The sequence below is a fragment of the Chiloscyllium punctatum genome, chromosome 36 (assembly GCF_047496795.1).
Source record: "Chiloscyllium punctatum isolate Juve2018m chromosome 36, sChiPun1.3, whole genome shotgun sequence".
NCBI lineage: Eukaryota > Metazoa > Chordata > Chondrichthyes > Orectolobiformes > Hemiscylliidae > Chiloscyllium > Chiloscyllium punctatum.
In genome coordinates, this window is record NC_092774.1 from 37,344,012 (window position 1) to 37,368,533 (window position 24,522).

The window sequence follows — 24,522 nt, forward strand, 5'->3', positions numbered from 1 at the left end:
GTGGCAAGAGGTTCTTCTGATCATTAACCTGCCCATTCCCACACGTCTTCTCCCATCATTGCCAACAGCCCCTGGAAATCTCCAGTTAACCTTCTTTGCTCCAAAGAGAACATTCCCAAACTTGGGAATGTCTCCACAAAATGAAAATTGCTCATCCCTGGACATGATGCAAATGTTACAATGCGAAAGCGGTTTTGGCAAAATATCGTCAGTTAGCAGGTGGAAAAATGTTCTGGAAGTAAAACAGAAATCCCAGTCTCCAGCTTTGTGAATCTATCGAAACTCTTTGGGAAGTGGAATTAGAGGAGAATGAAGGATGAACTGTTCGACTGAGCAGAGATAGTCCAGACACCGTCCCCTTGTTTAAGAGGCCGGGGGATTGACTGTGATATTCTCGGGACATGAACTGACCCGAGACATTGAAAGAATTCTCTGCACATCAGGAATTCAAATCCATTCTCGGCTCGGGGCCAATGAGAAAATGCGGGAAGAAGCAAAACACTGAAAGGCTCGGAGGGCGATGGCCCCGGTGTAGGACAGCTCGTTCCTCGTGACATGGATGTGCCTGCAGATGGTGGGATCAGGCTGTCCCCATGTCTCCACAATGAATGTCCAAGGCTTTATTATGGAAAAGTAAAACTGATATAGGACAATGGTAATTTTTGGGCGGGGCGGGTTGAATTATGAATTGATTAGTAGGTTCCTCAAAGACACTGTGTGGCTGGTGTTTGGCCCGGTCTCTGTGGCGCAATTGGTCAGCACGTTCGGTTGTTTACCGAAAGGTTGGTGGTTCGAGACCACCCAGGAACGCAGTGTTTTCTGTTCCTGCTCCTATCGCTTTTTTGGCTGCGAAAGTGCACGTTTTTAATGGTTTCAGGAAAATATTTCCCAAACGGAAATCTTCTCCACTGAGGCAGCACAAAGGGGTTTCTGAATTGATTGAAATTCTAATGTCAAGGACTGCGGATGCTGAGAATCCGAGACAGAAACCGAAACTGCTGGAGAAACTCAGCAGGTTTAGCTGTACCTGGATGAGAAAAAAAACGAGTTCTGAAATGTTGTTTCTGATTCTCTTTCCACTGATGCTGCCTGACCTGCTGAGTTGCTCCTGCAATTTCTGTTTTTGTTTTTAACTGAACGTCCATTTCATCTTTCGGGATGAAACACGCAGACTCGCCATTTGCAGATATTTACCACTTTCAAAACCTGTGAAGTGATTGGATTCAAACAAACTCTGCAATGATTCACTCTTTCGCAGCTCCACAGGCAGAGAGACCTGGGAAATGAAGCTGTCAGTGTGGTTCTGTATTGGTGGGCCGAGTGGCGAATGCAATGGACATGAAATCCATTGTGGTTTCCACACGCAGGGGTGAACCCTGCCGACTACAGTTGAGAACTGTCATCAGAAAGAAAGGGAGATTGCTCCACGGTATTTGTTAAAGATGCAAATCAGTGGAGGAGTTGAAATATTTCAATCACATTGGGACTAGTCGGGAATTTGTAGCCCACTGCCTGACAGGGTGGAACAAGCAGATACCCACAGAGCTGCTATTGAGGCGATGAGCCAAGAGTTTGGAAATGAGATAGAACAGTGTGGGGTGTGAAGTCGTGATCGAAGTTAAGCAGGCACCTGAGGACAAAGGTGTTTTATTTGCCAGTGAAAGATACTGCTTCACAAAGTTGGGACTATGGAAGGGAAGCAGTGGTGGTGATTACCTTTGGTTGTTCGCATTGTGAATGTTCCCATTGCTGCGCATGTCCGTGTTAACGTCAGAACTGTGCAGCATGGCGGCGTCAGGTCCGCACAGTGCCAGGGGCGCAATGGATGACGCATCTGACTCCACCTACCTGTTTGAAATGCAGCTCACAGCTTATTCACACATCCCAATTAGTCTTTCTCATTGTCCTGAAGCCGGCATACGGTTTGAATTCCTGATCTGCGGGAACGAGACTATTTTCACTGTGTCGCGTCAGTAAGTGTCCCTGAGAACATTAGAGTCACGTCATAGCGCTGTCGGAGGAGGGGAAGCTGAAATAGTCCCACACGCTGCTCACGGGCACATTTCACTTTTCCCAACTCACCGCCCCAACACTGCGGCTCTTGGGAGTGGAAAGGGAACAAACGCCAAAACCCAGTCTCAGCTTTGTAAATCTTCAGGAAATAAGAAAACTGTTCATCCCTTCGGGTCTTCCATCCTGGGCTGACAACGTTGATTTTAAATGGCTGTCTAGTCAGTGTCGATTCGTTTTGGCTGAAAAAAATCTTCCTTATCTCATCCCAGCATTTCTTGCCACAGAGAACTGAGCGGCAGAGTTCATGTATATATTTCCTTGTATGGTATTTTGTAAATAACATTCGTTTGCTGGTTGTTTGTATCGGGTATTTCAGGTTCATTAGCCGCTGTTTAAGTGTGTTGGGCGGTTTGTGGGCTACCATGATGCTGAGAGGGTTGAGTTGTCTGGACATCATTTCCCAGATGTCTTTAATGTAAAGTAATGTGGCTAAGGTTTCTGCAGACGTTGTGTCTGCTTGTGTCAGTTTGTTGATGTGAAATCGGCACACTGGGTTTATTGGGTAGGCAAAAGTGAGGACTGCAGATGCTGGAAACCAGAGTTTAGATCAGAGTGGTGCTGGAAAAGCACAGAAGGTCAGACAGCTTCCGAGGAGCAGGAAAATCGATGTTTCAGGCAAAAGCCCTTCATCAGGAATAGAGGCAGGACCCCTTCCAGGGTGGAGAGATAAATTGGGGGTGGGGTGTGCTGGGCCAAAGGTAGCAAAGAGTACAATAGGTGAATGGGGGTGGGGATGGAGGTGACATATCAGAGAGCAGGGTGGAGCGGATAGGTGGGGAGGGAGATTGGCAGGTAGGACAGGTCATGAGGACAGCGCTCAGCTGGAAGGTTGGAACTGAGGTAAGGTGGGGGGAGGGGAAATGAGGAAACTGGTGCAGTCCACATTGATGTCCTGGGGTTGAATGTATCCGAGGCTGAAGTTGGGGCGTTCTTCCTCCAGGCATCGGGTGGGGAGGGAGGGACGATGGAGGAGGCCCAGGTCCTGCATGTCCCTGGCAGAGTGGGAGGGGAGGTTGAAATGTTGGGCCACAGGGCGCTGGGGTTGATTGTTGCGGGTGTCCTGGACATGTTCCCTCAAACGCTGTGACTTGACTCTGCGGCGGGGCTCCAGTCTCCCCAATGTAGAAGAGACCGCATCGGGAGCAATGGCTACACGAAATGACATTGGTGTTAGCCTTCTAACTTCGTGACTCGGATTCGACTTCCGGGCAGGGAAGCAATTTTCAGGAGAGCTGTCCAGCTTTGCCTATGTCTCCCTGGTGGTCTAGTGGTTCGCATTCGGCGCTTTCACCGCTGCAGCACGGGTTCAATTCCCGGTCAGGGAAGCAATTTTCAGTGTGTTGCTTGGCTATCCATTCTCCTTAAAAGCGCTGTACAGTTACTATTTGGTCTTCGTAGTCACTGGGTGCTGCACTGTGTCGTGTTTCGTTGAAATAGTGCCCTCGTTCAGAAATGTTTGTATGTGTAGAGATGATTACTTCTGTAGCTAAGTTCTTGGTTCGCGTGTGCTGTTTTCCTGTAGAGGCTGTTTTGAATTTATCATTGATTGTTCGGTGGACTGTACATCTAGAAATGGCACTTTGTTGTTGTCCTCTTTTGTGAATTTTATGCCAGTAAGGAGATTGTTGATGGTGTTGTATGTTTCCTCTAATTTGTTTCATTTTTTGATGACAGAAGTGTTTCATGGGCGTTTCGTTGATTTGTTTGTAGGGCTTGTTACTGAATATGAAGTGGGTGGTAAGGTATAGTTCCACGAGGTTGACAGTGTTATCTTTGCTGCTGAAGTTGGTTCTGTGTTTTCGTCTTTAGTTCTTCGAGTCGTGTCTTCAGTTTTCTTTGGCCACGTTGAAGTTAATGGATGTGAACAGGGCTGTTATGTCAAAGGACAACATTATTCCATCCTCTTCTATCTTCGTGTCTTTGGTGTTCGGGAATTCTTGGATGGAGTAAATGGAGTGGCATGAATCTTCGACTTGGTGTTTTAGTCCTCAGTGGAGGCCTTTGACAAGTCTGTATATTGGTGTTCCAAGTAGTGAGACTATGGCCTGAGGGGGGCTCCTAGTTTGAAAAAGAGGAGAACAACAATAAACTGCATTCTTAGATGTCACAGTAGAGCGAACTGTCAATGGGGAACTTCAAACTAGCATCTACATAAAAACAACACACACAAACCAAATACTTAACCACAGAAGCAATCATCCCAACACCCACAAACGAAGCTGCATCAGGACATTATTTCAACGAGCCACTACACACTGCAGCACAGAGAAACTACGAAGACCACAAGAGAAATACGTATATAGTGTATTTAAGGAGAACGCGTCCGCAATAAACCCATTCCGCCGATTTCTCGCTGATGCTTCCAAGCTCACTCTCAAAAATTCGGTTTGTCCCTCCATTCTTTCCTGTTTGTTTTTTGTGGGTTTTGAAAGCGTTCCCAATCCTCCGACTGAGTATTGGAGCTGGGAAGGTAAAAACAATGACTGCAGATGCTGGAAACCAGATTCTGGATTAGTGGTGCTGGAAGAGCACAGCAGTTCAGGCAGCATCCAAGGAGCTTCGAAATCGACGTTTCAGGCAAAAGCCCTTCGTCAGGAATAAAGGCAGTGAGCCTGAAGCATGGAGAGATAAGCTTATGTCTCCATGCTTCAGGCTCACTGCCTTTATTCCTGACGAAGGGCTTTTGCCTGAAACGTCGATTTCGAAGCTGCTTGAATGCTGCCTGAATTGGAGTTGGGAAGTTATGTTGTGGCTGTACAGGACATTGGTGAGACCACTTTTAGAATATTGTGTGCAATTCTGGTGTTCCTCCAATCAGAAGGATATTGTGAAATTTGAAAGGGTTCTGAAGCACCAATGGGTCCACAGAGGGGAAGAGGCCCTTCTGCTGAACTGAGTGTGGGAAGGCCTTCAGTGATTCCTCTGCCCTGCTGACGCACCAGTTGGTCCACACCAGGGAAGGCTGTTCTCCGGCCCCAAGTGCGAGATGGCCTTCAGCAGTTATTCCCACCTGTTGAGACACCAGTGGGTCCACACTGAGAGGCCGTTCTTCTGCCCCAACTGCAGGAGGGGCCTTGCTCTTTCCTCCGACGTATTGGCCCATTGGTGTGTCCAAATGGTAGAGAGGTCGTTCAGTTGCCTATGTGCAGGAAGGACTTCAGCAATTCCTCGTCCCTGCTGAGGCACCAGTCTATCCACACCGGGGAGAAGCCGTTCTCCTGCCCCGAATGTGGGAAGGTCTTTACCTGCTCCTCCACACTGCTGAATCTCCAGCTGGACCACACGGGGGTTTGGGGGTGGGGTGGGGGGGGGGGGGGAGAGTGGCGGAGGAGGGGAGGCCATTCTGCTGCCCTAAGTGTGGGAAAGCCTTCAGCAATTCCTTTGCCCTACTGAAGCACCAATGTGCCCACACCTGGGAGATGCCCTCCAGCTGGACCGAGTGTGGGAAGAGGTTCATGTTTTCCTACAACTTGCGGAAGCACCAGCGGGGGCACCAGCGCTCCCAGCAATCAGATCCTACCAGTGATGATGCCTTCAGTCACCTCCCAGATCTGAACCTCCTGCCAGTTCTGATAGTGGGTGCAGTGGGAGAGTAGGTGGGCTGTTTTAGTCTTCTGCTGGACTGCCTTTGCCTTCCCGACACCCCACAATCACAACTCCATGATGGTTCAGGGTTAGCACTGCTGCCTCATGGCACCAGGAACCCAGGAATAATTCCACCCTTGGGAGTCTGTGTGCAAGTTAAGGAGGGTAGGAAAATGGATCTGAGTGGGTTAGTTTTCGGAAGATCAGTGCAGATGTGTTCGGCTGAAGGACCTGTTTCCACATTGTGGGGGTTCTATGATTCTGTGAGCTTTGCCTTCAGTGGACACTGTTGCTCATTGAGCCCGGGACTGCACATTGCTAATGAAATGAACCAGAGAAACCTAAGACCGCAAGACCATCGGAGAAGAAGTTTGGCCGACTCTGCTATTCGTTAGTAACAAAAGTATTGGATGAGATTAGCTACAGTGTGGAAACAGGCCATTCATTCCAACAAGTCCACATCGACCCTCCGAAGTGTAAACCATCCAGACACATTTCCCTCTGACTAATGTACCTAACTCTATGGGCAAATAAGCATGGCCCATCCACATGACCTGCACATCTTTGGTTTATGGAAGAAAACAGGACCACCCAGAGAAAACTCACTCAGACATTGGGGGAAAGTGCAAAGTCCTCACAGACAGCCACCCAAGGCTGGAATCAAATCTGGGTCCCCAGCACTGTGAGGCTGCAGTGGTAATCACTGAGCCACTACATATTGCAACCCGAAGTTGGCAAGCCGGGGGTTGGGAGAATACAGCAAGCCAGGCAGCACCAGGATGTGGAGTAGTCAGCGTTTTGGGTATAAACCCTTCTTCATGACTGAAAGAGTGACTTATCTATGAGAAAAGATTTACATGAATGTTGCTGGGGGTTGGAGGGCTTGAGCTGCAGGGAGCGGCTGAATAGCATGGGGTTGTTTTCACTGGAGCATCGGAGGCAGAGAAGTGACCTAATAGCGGTTATAAAATCATGAGGGGCATCGACAGTGCAATAGACAATGTCCTTTCCTTGGGTAGGGGAGTCCAGAACTAGAGGGCATAAGTTTAGGGTAAGAGGCGAAACAAATTAAAAGGACAACTTCTTCATGCAGAGGGTGGTACATATATGAAATGAGCTGCCAGAGTATATGGGTCAGGTGCTGTCAAATGGGACTAGATTAATATAGGATATCAGGTCAGCATGGACAAGTTGGACCGAAGGGTCTGTTTCCATGCTGTACGTGTCTCTGACTACTAGTCCTGATGTAAGTTTAAAATAGAGTCCAAGTAACTTTGAAGAGTTCAATCTTGTTGAGCTCACCTCCTGAAAAGTTTCAGATGAATCCCTCTGAGAGATACTGTTTAAACATGCTGAGTTGGACAAAGTATCCCATCAAGTTCAACACAAACCCAGAGTTGAAGAAGTCAGAAGTCAGAACACCAAGGGGACCAAAACTGATCACAATATTCCAGGTGCAGTCTCATCAACGTCCTGTATAACTACAACATAACTTGCCAACATCTATACTCAATTCCCTAACTGATGAAGGCCAGTGTGCTGAAACCTTTCTTCACTGCCTTGTGTACTGATGTAATCAGAGATATAGGACCTACTTTAAACTGATCCACGATCCAGCTGCTGGGAGCACAGAAGTAGAGTAGTGCTGCGTGAGTGTGCTGGGTCGATAACCCAGAGGACGATGGGTAAAAATCATGTGATTCTGTTGCTCAATATCTCTGTAAGCTGCTTTCATATACAAAGGTTCTCTATTCTGCATCTTGCCTTTGCATCTGTTTCCCAAAGCTTCTTCAGTGGAGGCGTGGCCGCTGGAGCCCAGGAGTTCAACAACCCCCCGGCGCTTGAGGATGGTCCAAGCTCCAAGAAGCGAGAGGGGGCGGGGGGGGGGGGGTGGGGAGGCGGGGGTAAGGCTGGAAGCTGGATCATTTCATTGGCAATGTGCAGTCCCGGGCTCAATGAGCAACAGTGTCCACTGAAGGCAAAGCTCATAGAATCATAGCACCCCCACAATGTGGAAAAACAGGTCCTTCAGCCGAACACATCTGCACTGATCTTCCGAAGACTAACCCACTCAGATCCATTTTCCAACCCTCCATAAATTGCACACAGACCCCCAAGGGTGGAATTATTCTTGAGTTCCTGGTGCCATGAGGCAGCAGTGCTTACCCTGAGCTACCTTGGGGTTGGGTTTGTGTGGTGTAGGGGAGGCAATTGCATTCCAGCAGAAAACAATAACAGCTCACCTACTCTCCCACTGCACCCACTGTCAGAAATGGCAGCAGATTCAGTCCTGGGGGGTGACCGAAGGCAGCGTCACTGGTGGGATCTGATTGCTGGGAGCGCTGTTGCCCCCGCTAGTACTTCCGCAAGTTGCAGGAAAACATGAACCTCTTCCCACACTCGGGCCAGCTGAAGGGTCTCTCCCCAGGGTGGACACACTGGTGCTTCAGCAGGGCGGAGGAATTGCTGAAGGCTTTCCCACACTTAGGGCAGCAGAATGGCCTCCCCTCCTCCGCCACTCTCCCCCCCCCCCAAACCCCCGTGTGGTCCAGCTGGTGATTCAGCAGTGTGGAGGAGTGGGTAAAGACCTTCCCAAATTCGGGGCAGGAGAACGGCTTCTCCCCGGTGTGGATAGACTGGTGCCTCAGCAGGGCCGAGGAATTGCTGAAGGCCTTCCTGCACATAGGGCAACTTAACGACCTCTCTACCATTTGGACACACCAATGGGCCAGTACGTCAGAGGAAAGAGCAATGCCCCTTCCTGCAGTTGGGGCAGAAGAACGGCCTCTCAGTGTGGACCCACTGGTGTCTCAGCAGGTGGGAAGAACTGCTGAAGGCCATCTCGCACTTGGGGCCGGAGAACAGCCTTCCACGGTGTGGACCAACTGGTCCGTCAGCAGGGCAGAGGAATCACTGAAGGCCTTCCCACACTCAGGGCAGCAGAAGGGCCTCTTCCCCTCTGTGGACCCATTGGTGCTTCAGAACCCTTTCAAATTTCACAATATCCTTCTGATTGGAGGGACACCAGAATTGCACACAATATTCTAAAAGTGGTCTCACCAATGTCCTGTACAGCCACAACATAACTTCACAACTACAATTCAGGCAGCATCCAAGCAGCTTCGAAATCGACGTTTCGGGCAAAAGTCCTTCCTCAGGAACAAAGGCAGTGAGCCTGAAGCATGGAGAGATAAGCTTATCTCTCCATGCTTCAGGCTCACTGCCTTTATTCCTGACGAAGGGCTTTTGCCCGAAACGTCGATTTCGAAGCTACTTGGATGCTGCCTGAACTGCTGTGCTCTTCCAGCACCACTAATCCAGAATCTGGTTTCCAGCATCTGCAGTCATTGTTTTTACCTTCCCAACTCCAATACTCAGTCAGAGGATTGGGAACGCTTTGGGAACGCTTTCAAAACCCACAAAAAACAAACAGGAAAGAATGGAGGGACAAACCGAATTTTTGAGAGTGAGCTTGGAAGCATCACTGAGAAATCGGCGGAATGGGTTTTTTTGGGACGCGTTCTCCTTAAATATATTATATACGTATTTCTCTCTTGTAATTCGTAATTTCTCTGTGCTGCAGTGTGTAGCGGCTCGTTGAAATAATGTCCTGTTGAATCTTCGTTTGTGGGTGTTGGGATGATTGCTTCCGTGGTTAAGTATTTGTGTGTGTTGTTTTTCTGTCGACGCGAGTTTGAAGTTCCCCATTGACTGTTCGCTCTACTGTGACATCTAAGAATGCAGTTTATTGTTGTTCTCCTCTTTTTCAAACTAGGAGCCCCCCTCAGGCCATCGTCTCACTACTTGGAACACCAATATACAGACTTGTCAAAGGCCTCCACTGAGGACTAAAACACCAAGTCGAAGATTCACTCCACTCCATTTACTCCATCCAAGAATTCCCGAACACCAAAGACACGAAGACAGAAGAGGATGGAATAATGTTGTCCTTTGACATAACAGCCCTGTTCACATCCATTAACATCAACGTCGCCAAAGAAAACTGAAGACACTACTCGAAGAACTAAAGACAAAAACACAGAACCAACTTCAGCCTGCAAAGATAACACTGTCAACCTCGTGGAACTGTGCCTTACCACCCACTTCATATTCAGTAACAAGCCCGACAAACAAATCAACGAAACGCCCATGAAACACTTCTGTCATCAAAAAATGAAACAAATTAGAGGAAACCTACAACACCATCAACAATCTCCTTCCTGGCATAAAATTCACAAAAGAGGAGAACAACAACAAAGTGCCATTTCTGGATGTCACAGTAGACCGACCAGTCAATGATAAATTCAAAACAGCCTCTGCAGGAAAGCAACACACACGAACCAAGTACTTAGCTACAGAAGTAATCATCCCTACACCTACAAACAAATCTGAACGAGGGTACTATTCCAACGAACCACAACACAGTGCAGCAGCCAGAGACTCCGAAGACCAATATGTAACTCTACAGCGCATTTAAGGAGAATGTGCAGCCCAAAAAATACACTGGAAACTGCTTCCCTGACCGGGAATCGAACCCGGGCCGCAGTGGTGAAAGCGCCGAATCCTAACCACTAGACCACCACGGAGATGGCAGCGAAGTTTGACAGCTCTACTGAAAATTGCTTCCCTGCCCGGAAATCGAACCCGGGTCACGGGAGTTCGAAGGCTTCCACCAAAGTTGTTTCTTGTATCCATTGCTCCCGATGCGGTCTCCCCTACATTGGGGAGACTGGAGCCCCGTCGCAGAATCAAGCCACAGCGTTTGAGGGAACATCTCCAGGACACCCGCAATAATCAACCCCATCGCCCTGTGGCCCAACATTTCAACCTCCCCTCCCACTCTGCCAGGGACATGCAGGACCTGAACCTCCTCCATCGCCGCTCGCTCCCCACCCGATGTCTGGGGGAAGAACGCCCCAACTTCAGCCTCGGATACATTCAACCCCAGGACATCGATGTGGACTGCACCAGTTTCCTCATTTCCACTCCCCCCACCTTAGCTGAGTTCCAACCTTCCATCCGAGCGCTGTCCTCATGACCTGTCCTACCTGTCAATCTCCCTTCCCACCTATCCGCTCCACCCTCCTCTCTGACCTGTCACCTACGTCCCCAACCCCATTCACCTATTGTACTCTTTGCTACCTTTGGCCCAGCACACCCCCAATTTATCTCGCCACCCCTGGAAGCGTCCTGCTTCTATTCCTGATGAAGGGCTTTTGCCCGAAACGTCGATTTTCCTGCTCCTCGGAAGTTGTCAGACCTGCTGTGCTTTTCCAGCACCACTCTGATCTAAACTCTGGTTTCCAGCATCTACAGTCCTCACTTTTGCCTACCCAATAAACCCAGTGTGCCGATTTCACATCAACAAACAGACACAAGTAGACACAACGTCTACAGAAACCCTAGCACATTACTTTACATTAAAGACATCTGGGAAATGATGTCCAGACAAATCAAACCTCTCAGCATCATGGTAGCCCACAAACCTACCAACAAACTTAAACAGCGGCTAATGAACCTGAAATACCCGATACAAACAACCAGCAAACGAATGTTATTTACAAAATACCATACAAGGAAATATATACATGAACTCTGCCACACAGGTCTCTCTGGCAAGAAATGCTGGGATGAGATAAGGAAGATTTTTTTCAGCCAAAACGAGTCGGCACTGACTGGACATCCATTTAAAATCAAGGCTGTCAGCCCAGGATGGAAGATCCGAAGGGATGAACAGTTTTCTTATTTCCTGAAGATTTACAAAGCTGAGACTGGGTTTTGGTGTTTGTTTCCTTTCCACTCCCAGGAGGCGCAGTGGTTGGGGCAGTGTGTTGGGGAAAGTGAAATGTGCCCGTGAGCAGCGTGTGGGGCTATTTCAGCTTCCCCTCCTCCGACAGCGCTATGACTTGACTCTGATGTTCTCAGGGAAATTTCCTGACGCGAGACATTGAAAAGAGTCTCGTTCCTGCAGATCGGGAATTCAAACCGTGTGCTGGCTTCAGGACAATGAGAAAGATTAATTGGGGTGTGTGAAGAAGCTGTGAGCTGCATTTCAAACAGGTAGGTGGAGTCAGATGCGTCATCCATTGCGCCCCTGGCACTGTGCGTATCTAACGCCACCATGCTGCAGAGTTCTGACGTTATACACGGACATGCGCAACAATGGGAACATTCACAAGAGGAACAGCCAAAGATGATCACCGTCACTGCTTCCCTTCCATAGTCCCAACTTTGTGAAGCAGTATCTTTCACCGGGAAATAAAACACCTTTATCCTCAGGTGCCTGCTTAACTTCGATCACGACTTCACGCCCCTCACTGTTCTTGTTTCATTTCCAAACTCTTGGCTCATCGCCTCAATAGCAGCTCTGTGGGTATCTGCTTGTTCCACCCTGTCAGGCAGTGGTTTGCAGATTCCCGACCAGTGCCAATGTGATTGAAATATTTCAACCCGTCCACTGATTGCATTTAAAAAAAAAACCGTGGAGCAATCTCCCTTTTCTTTTGATGTCGTTTCTCAACTGAAGTCGGCAGGGGGAACCGGAATGGATTTCATGTCCATCGCATTCACCACTCGGCCCACCAATACAGAACCACACTGACAGCTTCATTTCCCAGGTCTATCTGCCTGTGGAGCTGCGAAAGAGTAAATCATTGCTGAGTTTGTTTGAATCCAATCACTTCACAGGTTTCGAAAGGGTTAAATATCTGCAAATGGCGAGTCTGGGTGTTTCATCCCGAAAGATGAAATGGACGTTCAGTCAAAAACAGAAATTGCAGGAGCAACTCAGCAGGTCAGGCAGCATCTGTGGAAAGAGAATCAGAGACAACATTTCAGAACTCGTTTTTTACCTCATCCAAGTACAGCCAAACCTGCTGAGTTTTTCCAGCAGTTTCGCTTTCTGTCTCGGATTCTCAGCATCCGCAGTCCTTTACGTTAGAAATTCAACAAATTCAGAAACCCCTTTGTGCTGCCTCAGTGGAAAAGATTTCCGTTTGGGAAACATTTTCCTGAAACCATGAAAAACGTGCACATTCGCAGCCAAGAAAGCGGTAGGAGCGAGAACAAGTAGCACTCCGTCCCTGGGTGGTCTCGAACCACCAACCTTTCGGTTAACAGCCGAACGCGCTGACCAATTGCGCCACAGAGACAGTTTCCAGTGCGGCCGGCAAAGTGTCTTTGAGGAACCTACTATTCAATTCATAATTCAACCCGCCCCGCCCAAAATTACCATTATCTTCTATCAGTTTTAATTTTCCATAATAAAGCCTTGGACATTCATTATGGAGACATGGGTTCAGCCTGATCCCACCATCTGCAGGCACATCCATGACACTAGGAACGAGCTCTCCTACACCGGGGCCATCGCCCTCCAAGCCTTTCAGTGTTTTGCCTCTTCCCGAATTTTCTCATTGGCCCCGAGCCGAGAAGGGGTTTGAATTCCTGATGTGCAGAGAATTCTTTCAATGTCTCGGGTCAGTTCATCTCCGGAGAATATCAGAGTCAATCGGCCTCTTAAACAAGGGGACGGTGTCTGGACTGTCTCTGCTCAGTCGGACAGTTCATCCTTCATTCTCCTCGAATTCCACTTCCCAAAGAGTTTCTAAAGATTCACAAAGCTGGAGACTGGGATTTGTGTTTTACTTCCTGAACATTTTTCCACCTGCTAACTGACAATATTTTGCCAAAACCTCTTCCCCATTGTAACACATGCATCATGTTCAGGGATGAGCAATTTCCATTTTGTGGAGACATTCCCAAGTTTGGGAATGTTCTCTTTGGAGCAAAGATGATTAACTGGAGATTTCCAGGGGCTGTTGTCAATGATGGGAGAAGACGTGGTGTTTTCGCTGCTCGTTGGATGCTGCCTGAACTGCTGTGCTCTTCCAGCACCACTAATCCAGTATTTGGTTTTCAGCATCTGCAGTCATTGTTTTTACCTTAATGATCAGAAGAACCTATTGCCACTGACTCGGGTCAGTTACCAGAGGACAGGGATTGAAGTTCTTTAATGGAAAGCAGCATTTGTGTCGAACAAACACAGCGAATACTGCAGAAAGCCAACGGGTCGAGTAGCATCAGTGGAAAGGTAAACAGAGCCGACGTTTTGAGTGTGCTACGGTTTTTGTTCAGAACTCAGTGTTTTGCCTCTTCCCGAAGTTGGTCCAGGTCTGTGTCTCAATTGACAGACACATGGCAAGTGCAGTGCGGCAATGTGAAGTTATAGCCTTTGCTGTTTAAAAGAAAAGCAGTGCATTGTTGAAATGGTGACATATTGGAATGTGGAGGAAGTGAGGACTGGAGGTGAAAGTCGAAAAATGTGGCACTGGAAAAGCACAACAGGTAGCATCTGAGGAGAAGGACAGGGAACGTTTCGGGAACAAGCCCTTCATCAGGAATGATGTATGGATGTACTAAGGGGTCTCAGATTCCTTCCGCACCAGTCAATGCCAGTTGTCGGGCAGATGCAGCAGGCAATGAGCGAGGCAAGTGGTATATTACGAAGAGGAATTGAGTTCAGAAGTGGGGTCATTGAACATATTTAAGGCTAAGTTCATCTGAGTTTTGAACAACAAAGAAGTGGATGCTTATCGGGGGAGGTAAGAAAATGGTTTTAAGACCAGTACAGGTCATTCACAGAGTCTGACAGCACTGAACAGACCCTTCATCCAACTAGTCCGTGCTGAGTATGTTCTCAAACTAAACTCGGCCCACCGACCAGTGTTTGGCCCATAAACCTTCGAAACTTTCGTATTCATGTACTTATCCAAATGTCTTTTAAACGTTGTAACTGTACATGTATAAAAACATGAGGGGCATGGATAGGATTAATAGACAAAGTCTTTTCCTGGGGTGGGTGAGTCCAGACCGAGAGGGAATGGGTTTCGTGTTCGAGGGGAAAGATACAAAAGAGACCTAAGAGGCAACGTTTTCACGCAGAGGATGGTACGTTTATTGAATGATCTGCCAGAGGAAGTGGTGAAGGCTAGTCCGATTGCAACATTTAAAATGCATTTGGGTAGGTGTATGAATAGGAATGGTTTGGAGGGATATGGGGCCGTGTGCTGTCAGGTGGGACTAGATTGGGTTGGGATAGTTAGTCGGCATGGACAAGTTGGACCAAACAGTCTGTCTCTGTGCTGTACATCTCTATCTCAATGTTCAACATACTCAGTGACCTGGCCTCCACAGTTTTCTGTGACAATGAATTCCATAGATTCACCACTCTCTGGCTAAAGAAATTTCTCCTAATCTCCATTCTCCCTTTATGCTAAGGCTATGCCCATGGGTATTAGTCTCTCCTCCCAATGAAAACATCTTCCCAATATCCAATCTGTCCAGGGCGTTCAATGTTCTGCACGTTTCAGTTAGATCCCCCTTGAATGTGGGCCTGTTAATCAGCATGAACCAAACCCTTCAGGATGAGGACATCCGTGATTAGATTCAACAAAGTGAGAATGGAGGGTGAGAGTGTGGGGTGGAGATTTTCAGCTTTTAGGGAAGAAGGTAGGAAAGAAAGTTTAATATAAATTATAATTGATCAGATGAGCCGATGGGCCAAGGAGTAGTGGATGGAGTTTAATTTAGACAAATATGAGCTGTTGCATTTTGATGAGGCAACTCAGGGCAGGACCTATGTGGTTAATGGTAAATTAATGGAATTCTGTGCTCAAGGAAGCAGTAGAGGCAGCTTCATTAAGACACTGTTGGATGGGGTTTTTGCGTGGAAAGGGAATTAAGGGAAGTTGGGATAATGCAATTAGGAGGAGCTGAGACGATTGATCGATCCGCCATGATTTTAATGAATGGCGGAGCAGGGTCGATGGGCCAAATAGCCTACTCCTTCAATTACTTTGAAACGATAACCCTGCGTTTCCCATGGCCAACCCACCTAACCTGCACATCCCTAAACACTGGGCAATTTACCACAGCCAATCCAAATCAAGGCCAGTGAGCAATGGAGTGATGTGGAAACCAAACACCAGAGAATGAGAGAAAGGGACAAGAAGAATAAATGTACTAGCAATCAAAACTGGATTCTAACCATCACAAAAAATAAGACTAAAAGCTCAGTCTGTGAATGTGTGCTGCATTATAACAAAAGCGAATTAATTGACTGCACACATTGAAGAGAATAATTATGATCAGAGACTCCTTACAGAGATATGGCTTCAGAATGACAAGGATTGGATCCGGAATATCGAGGGGATACGTGGCATTCAAGTCGACTGAGAGGCTCAGTAAAGGTGGAGGGTGGGCACTGCTAATCAAAGCACTGATAACATGGTAGTCTGGTGTCAGCTCGGATTTCAGGTCCTGATTTCTGTGTCCTCTGATCTCCCTGTTCCCACAGAGTTAAATGTTGTCTGTTCTCAGCTCTGCTCGATTTCTGTTGAAGCTTTGACCCCCTTTTGCACCTTCTGGAGCAATAAAATATTCTGAGCCTCCTGGGAATGAGACCTTATCTATACCCTTTCTGATTTTAAAAAACTCTATAAGGTTAACTGTCAACTTCCTCGGCTCCATTGGAAAAATGTCCCAGCTTCTTCTTAATTCAAACCCTCTATTCCCTGCAACACGCTGGTAATGTCGGGAATAGGGAATTGTATCAAATCACATAAATGTACTGTCTGAAACAATCTAGCTGTGTTCTGGCCTGCGATATTGAGAGTCCCTGGTGTAAGTAATTACGAATGCAATAATTTTGGTCACAGAATTGAACAATCATTTTGCAACAAAGGGATCTACTTTGATAAGGAGGTAGTGGTCATTTCTAGGGTAAGTGAACAGTTTGTAGATCAGGGAGATGAGGTTCCGACACTTGGGAAGGGCAAGAAACGACTGTGATAAATAAGACAAAGACCTGTGGATGCTGGAAATCTGAAACAAAAACTGAGAACACGGGAAAAACTCAGCAGGACTGGAAGCATCTGTGGAGAGAAAGCAGAGTTAAAGTTTCGATTCCAACAACCCCTCTTCAGGATTCTGAAATAGTTTGTGAGAACACCTTAAGTCACCTGCCCAGCTTTAAGACTACAATACTCAGGAGCAGGATGAGGCCATTTGGCCCATCGAGTCTGCTCCACCAGTCGATCATGGCTGATATGTTTCTCTATCCCATTCTGCTGCCCTCTCCTCATAACCCTTGACCCCTTATTAATCAAGAACCTATCTCTGTTTTAAATGCCCTCAATGACTTGGCATCCTCAACCCTTCTCCTAGTGGAAACATCATCTCCACGTCCACACATAGAGTAGCACAGCGCTGCCTGACCCACTGTGATCTCCAGCATTTGTTGTTTTCAGGAAGGATTCCAGCATCTCCAACAACGCGCTTCTAAATTTTGTGCCCAGTTGGTTAGCTCTCCCTGGATGCCGTGAGATTTTACCTTACACAACAATCCACTGCGTAGTACAATTAACAAAGTTCCCAGCCCCCACCTCTTTCTGCACACATGGGCAGCACGATGGATCAGTGGTTCGCACTGCTGCCTTACAGCGCCAGGGATCTACTTTCCATTCCAGCCTTGGGGCGACTCTCTGTGTGGAGTTTGCCCATTCTCCCTGCCGTGTCTGCTGGGTTTCCTCCGGGTGCTCTAGTTTCCTCCCAACATCTAAAGGTGTTCAGTTTTGGGAGAAGTGGCCATACTAAATGGGCCCATAGTGTGCAGTAAGTGTAGTGGAATGGGATAGGGGGAATGTGTCCACATGAGTTACGCTTTGGATGGTCGATGTGGACTTTTTTTTTGATTAGATTAGATTAGATTACTTACAGTGTGGAAACAGGCCCTTCGGCCCAACAAGTCCACAACGCCCCGCCGAAGCGCAACCCACCCATACCCCTACATTTACCGCTTACCTAACACTACGGGCAATTTAGCATGGCCAATTCACCTGACCTGCACATCTTTGGACTGTGGGAGGAAACCGGAGCACCCGGAGGAAACCCACGCAGACACGGGGAGAACGTGCAAACTCCACACAGTTAGTCATCTGAGGCGGGAATTGAACCCAGATCTCTGGCGCTGTGAGGCAGCAGTGCTAACCACTGTGCCACCGTGCCGCCCACGCTGAATGGCGTGTTTCCACATTGCAGGAATTCTACGTGGCATTCCCCCAACTCCAGAGTCTCAGCAGTCTTGGCTTTTCCCATGGACAGTGTGGGGGAGGGAAACAATGTTTTACAAGGGAGTAAGGTTCTGTGAGTGTGAAGCTAAAAGGAAACGCAGTGCATTGCTTGAGCTGTTTTCCCCGGTATACCAGAGGCTGAGGGGTGATCTTACAGACGTTTATAGAATCATGAGAGGCATAGACAGGGTAAATAGACAAGGTCATTTCCCTGGGATGGGAGAACTCCAGAACAGGAGGATAATATGTTTGAGGTGAGGGAGGCAAGTGTAAGGAATGATCTGCCGGAGGAAGTGATGGATGTAGGTCCAATTATAACATTTAAAAGGCATCTGGATGGGTATATGAATAGGAAGAGTTCAGAGGAAGATGGGCCAAGTGCTGGTAAATGAGACGAGATTAATTTAGGCTATCTGGTCGGCACGGATGAGTTGGACCGAAGGACCTGTCTCTGTGCAGTGTATCTCTGTGACTCTGGCTTGCCCGTAATGTTTGCCCTGCCTGTGTGTTCAGTTTCTGTCTGGTGTCGGTGTCAATGCCTTGATATCTCATTTCCTCCATCTCCCCACTTCCACCTCCCCAGATGTTAACCATTTCGTGTCTGGTTGTTTCTCAAGAAGCTGCATTGAAGGTCCATCCTGAATTAACACATTTTTTTGCTTTCCAAAATCAGACTTACTCACTCCTAGATGTCGTGAAAGATACTAACTTTCAGGTGGAGGTATCTAAAATTCTAAGGTGTCTGTCTTGATGTTTTCACTTTTCGGTCTCTGTCAGATCCTGAATCAGTACCGTCGGGAGGATTAGTTTGAGCGGAGTGAGAATAGAGGGGTGAGAGGGGGTGGGATGGTGCTTTCAATTTTGTGGAAAAAGAAAAGAATGTTCTGCAGAAAGTAGAATTGCTTGTTGGGAATTTATAACCTGGACTGACTGTAATGACTTTTGTCATCTCTTTTTACAGATTATTTGAAGATCTGAAGATGGACGTTTCAATATCAATAGATGAAGAGCTTTGCCTGAAACATTGACTCTGCTGCTCCTCAGATGCTGCCTGATCTGCTGTGCTTTGACTCTGAATCTCCAGCATTTGCAGTCCTCAATTTCACGTCAATGTCTGGCAGTCACTGAATCCATCGGGACTATAACAAGTTTCGACTGTGATTCTGTGAAAAGGAACCAAGCTTTTTGATTCCTCTTTCAGTACGTTTTCAGCATCAGTGAGACTGAAAGAGAGACCCGACTGTTGCAGCACTCTGATTGTGGAGCCAGTAAAAGTTATACAGACTGGGAAGTGGAATTCACGGCAGGGAGGTGCTGTCCACGCGTTTGTGTGCAGCTGAAGCTTCTGTCATTGAGAAACCCAAGGAATCCCATCCCGTGGAGAAACCATGAAAATGTGGCAACTGTAGGAAAGGCTTCCGTTTCCCATCTGACCTGGAGACTCATGGGCTCAGTCACACCGGGGTGAGACTGTTCTCCTGCCCTGAGTGCGGAAAGACCTTCAGCATTCCTACTCTCTGCAGAGCCACCAGGGGGTCCACACAGGCGAGAGGCCATTCTCCTGCCCCAAATGCAGGAAGACCTTCAGCTATTCCTCTGTCCTACTGACCCACCGCCGGGTCCACATATTACAGAAGCCCTTCAGCTGCTCCAAGTACGGGAAGGCCTTCAATGATACATCTGCCCTGCTGAGGCAACATTGGGTCCACACCGGGGAGAGCCCATTCTCCTGCCTCAAGTGCGGGAAGGACTTTACCCAGGCATCCCACCTTCGGGTCCATACGGGGGAGAGGCCCTTCCCCTGCCCAGAGTGATGGAAGGCCTTCAGCAATTCCTCCCAACTGCTGAGGCACAGATGGGGCCATACCGGGGAGAGGCTGTTCACCTGCCCCGAGTGGAAGCGGAGGTTCTCATCATTCTGCACCTTGCAGAAGCACCAGCGCGCACACCAGTGCTCCCAACAATCTGATTCTGCTGGTGAAGCTGCTGTGGGCCACTGCGAGGACTGAACTCCTGCACATTCTGACAGTACTGATAATGGGAGAGTCGGTCTTTTTTTTTGTTTTATGCGGTCGTGCTCCCCCACCCCTGCAACTTTGCTTCCATTGGGCACTGCTGCTCTTTGAGACCAGGAGCTGTTCTCTCTAGATTCTACTGTCCAGTTAAAGAATTGTTGGCTCTTTCTGGGAATGAGTCCCAGCCTGTAAGAAATGGCTGAATACTGGGGTGTCTATTCACATTCAGCAGTGACTTTTAAATTAGATTTACAGTTACGTGTCTGTGAAACAGTCATAGTCCAAAGATTGCACAAAGGCTTGGCAATCCATTGTTGGAAACTGTTTGCTTGAAATGGTAAGTTTAAAAATAAATTCTTTCTTAATTTGCCGCTAAAGTCTCTGTCTCTGAGATGGTGGGGGACTTGATCAAAGGGTTTAAATAATTGCTATTAATGAGATTATCATCTTTAACTTTGTCCGAGAAAATTTGCCATATTTATAATTTGGTTGTTGTTTAAATTATAATGTTGATGTGCAAGATCTGTTCTTCATCAAGTCTGGTTCAGGACAGTTGAGAAATTGAGGGACATTGCATGTTTAAATTTCAGTGTGTTGTGAATCTGGTGACAGTGACATTCATTTGTATTGGGTTGCTTACCCTCAGTTGTAGTGTATTCCACTCCAACTATTCACTATGGTAGTGAGTTCCGCAGTCTCACCACACTCTGAGGTTTGTCATGAAATCCTTAGTAGAGAATTGTAAGGGGAAATGTTGACGAGGGCAGAATATAGGGTCTTAACTGCAAATGCCAGGAGGACATTCGACAAAGTAAAAACATGACAATGTAGAGACAAATAAAGAACTTTGACAGCAATGAGGAGGTCACACGTCGGAGTTCAAGATAATGGTCTTGACAAAAAGAAAAAGTACTCTGCAGATATTGGATATTGTAATGAAGCAAGTTTCTAGATGCTGTAGTTGGTTGAATACAATAATAAGAGATGAAATAACCAAAACCACTCATGCAATTTGATGTCGGTAACCATAAAGCAAGTGCATATTATTGATTGATATAGGCCAATTGCGTGCAAGTAAGCCATTCAGGCCATCGAGTCAACATTGACTGACGGTCCAACCCAGAACCAGTTCGTTACCCACCAACACATGCTGGTCTCTAAAGAAGTGAATTTCAAAGACTCGAGAACACTTGAGAGAAATAAAAAACTCTCCTATCTTAAATGAGAGACTAGTCTCTGGCTAGAATTGAGTTGACATTACATTTACAATAAGTCCTCTCCAGATGTTATACAGCTCCATTGGATCATCTGTTTCTTCAAAACTCAAACTGATACAAGCCCAGCCTGACATCCCCTTGTCCCCGATTATAAGTTGAGTAAATGAGCGACCCTTGACCTCACTGGCATGACAAAGGATGCCCTCAATCCAAGTTGACCTGAACTGTCCAACCTCTTAACCCCCACGCCACAATGTGGTCAGCCGCACCTCAGCCCTGAACGAGAGCAGAGGAACTGAATAGACAGCAGTGAGGTGGACATTGCATTCTCAGGGAATATTGTACAAGTGTGAAATTTGTTCAGCTCACATTTGGATCACTGCAGGGACTATGTCTCCTGTCATTTAAATGTCTTTGATCCCAATAACAGTCTAGTTTTGTTGTACATTGTGTGTGTTTTATCTGTGTGTCACGACATGATTTTCTGTTGCTGTCATTCCCATTAGGATGTGTGAATTCAGTACCAGATAATAGTCTCAGTTCTGAATTTTCCTTGAGGATTGGTATAGTACGGACTAAGTGTCAGTCAGAATGGAAGAAGCTCGACTGTTTATTTAACCCTTTGCTGTCCTTCCCCTGGGACTGTATGAATGGGGAAGTGTAGAGGAAGTTTTACTCTGTATCTAACCCAATGCAGTCTGTGTCTTGGCAGTGTTTGTTGGGGACAGTGTTGAGGTAGCTTCACTTGCAATTGAAGGGTAGAGGAAGCTTTATTCTGATTGTCATCCCATGCTGTCCCTGTCCTGGGAGGTTTAGATGGCATCTATAATTGAAGTGAATGCAGACTTGGCTGTGGGAGTGGAGGGTACTTGTACCTGAGCACGCCCATTTTTGAGATTGCTGTGCTGATCAAGACAATCTCAGACACCTTCATGCACTTTTCCAACCAACCACAGGGTGGTTAAGGATGGGTATAAATGCTGGCATTGCCAGCGATGCCCACACCCCATGCATGAATAAATACTTTCTGTTTAAAAGTTTACATTCACGTTCCAAACCCTCTAATGTATGATTACATACATGGAAAATTCCTGCCTGCTGGAATTTCATTTTAAAACATAGGAATGTGTCAACCATGTAGAAATATAGCAAGAACAACAAATTGAGAATTTAACAGGTAATGAGCAGGACCAGAATGCTGAGTCAGCCTGACCCCTAAGGCTGAGAGAGTTCTCCCAGATGTTGAAGTTACACTGGTGCCTTTTACTCTTGCAGCTTCCCCAAAAGTTTGTCCCTGATGTAAGATCATTCAATGACCCGAAGTACGAACTGTTTTTAATCTCCATAACTGGTGCCAGACTTGCTGAGTAATTCCAGCGCTTCTGCTCTACCCTTTTATGGGATTTGAGCTTCCCTAAGTCAGTGTAATGAAGAACTGCAGATGATGGAGATCTGAAACACAAAAATGCGTCAAATACTGGAGAAACCCAATAGGACTGGCAGCACATGTGGAGAGAGAAGCAGAGATAGCATTTCAAGTGCTGTGACCCTTCTTCACAACTGTTCTGGACTCAAGCCAGGATATTGTCTTTGTTTCTTTCTCTCTCTCTCCACCAGTGTTGCCAGACTGGCTGAGTTTCTCCAGCAATTTCTGTTATGACACTTTCACAAGGTTGATGTTTGTTATCCATCCCTAAGTGCAAGGTGTCTTGGTTGTGCTAATTCAGAGGGCAGTTTAAGAGTCAACCACATTGCTGTGGGTCTGGAGTCACATGTAAGTCAGACCATGCAAGGATGGCAGTTTCCCTCATGAAAGGACATTGGTGAACATGGGTTTTTAGGACAATTGACGTCAGTGCCATCGATACCATACTGAGACTTACTTTGTGTTCCCCATTTATGATTTGAATTATTCACATCTTACCTCTTGCTGTGGTGGGATTTGAACTCATGTTCCCTGGATTACTCATCCTGTGACGTTATGACGACACTGTTGTTCCCCATTCTTTGCTATTTTGTGTTTGCTGTGCACGTCTTTGTCCTCTGATGTTTGGGAAATTGAACCTGTTCAAAAGATTGCCCTAGACTTGTCCCTTTGACCAAGAATTTGGTCACCTGTCTCATCTGTGATCCGGTCTTGTGATTTTTAAAGGAATTCTCACAATGTTCATGTGAAGCACTTTGAGATAGTTAACTGTACCACAGGTATTATTTGAATGCAGCATGTGTCCCTATCTTAATATCTGAAAGTACAGGGTCATATTTTAAATGTAGAAGACAAAAATGAGGATGATTTCTTTTCTTTCTGAGGGTTGTGTGTCTTCTTCAAAAGGCAGTGGATTCAAAATCTTTAAGGCAGAGGTAGATAGGTTCTTGATAACCAAGTGGATGAAAGATTGTCGGGGATGTGTTGGAATGTAGAGTTGAGGTTGAATTCAGTTCAGCCATGATCTTATTGAATGTTGCAGCAGGCTCGAAGTGCCCAGTGGCCTACTCCCGCCCATTATATGTTTGGATCAAGCAGTCTGTGTCTCCCCTCTTACAGCTATGAACTGGGTAATTCCTTTCCAATATTGCCCCTTGTACTCCCTTAGTTTCACACCGATGGCCCCCTATTGGGAGCAGGCACATTGTAGCAATTGCAGTACTTCTTGTGTTAATTTTGTTGCTTCTTACTCAGTGTTGCTGAGAATCTTCGAAATAAAAACCAAAACACTTCTATTATTATCGCACGAATAGAAGTGTTGGTTTGGATGTAACATTGTTGAATTAGCCATTCCCATCTCTTCCAGAATTCTGTGTTTAAAGCATTCAAGTCTGGTTTCTACCCCTGAAACAGTTCTTATCAAGGTCATATTTGACATCCTTTGTAACGGTGATAGGGATAAACATTCCTTCGTCGACCTGCGGACAGCCTTGATCAGGGTTAATGACAGAACTGACCCTCTCCAGCATCACTCTATCCTCTGGGAGGGTCTGCTTTTAGTGTCTTCCGTTCTTATTTGTTTTACCGTCGCTGCTGGTGTTAGCATCTATACTAATGATATCCAACTGTGCCTGAACACCACTTCTCTCCCGACTCCTCTATCATTCATAATTTACCAATAATTTTATCTGAATGCCTGCCCAATTTCCAGCATTGGATAACCATAAACATTCCCTTAGTTAAATATTGTGAAGTGTGAAGCCATTGTTTTAGTCCCCAAGTTCGACCTGAGCCCCCGTCCCCACCCCCCACCCCCACCCCAGTAACTCTGTTGACAGCCTTCATGTCACTTTAAAACTAGGATCGATAGATTCGTGAAGAGTCGGGGGATGAACAGTTACAGGAAAAGGGCAGGAAAGTGAATGTGGAGAATGCCAGATCACCCAGAATCCTACTGAATGGAGAAGAAGGCTCAAGGGGCTGAATGGCATATTCCTGTTCCTATTTCTTATGGTTCCCGAGCCATTCCCTCTGATACAGGACACTGACTTCAGTATGTGCCATTACTGAGAGTGCTG

General features: G+C 46.8%; 1 non-coding gene across 1 annotated transcript; it reads right to left on the reverse strand.

The window, feature by feature from the left end:
- Nucleotides 1–12,735: 12,735 nt before the first annotated feature.
- Nucleotides 12,736–12,809, reverse strand: trnan-guu (transfer RNA asparagine (anticodon GUU)). The gene has a single exon. It is a non-coding gene; the product is annotated as a tRNA-Asn (tRNA).
- Between the last annotated feature and the right edge of the window lie 11,713 nt (nucleotides 12,810–24,522).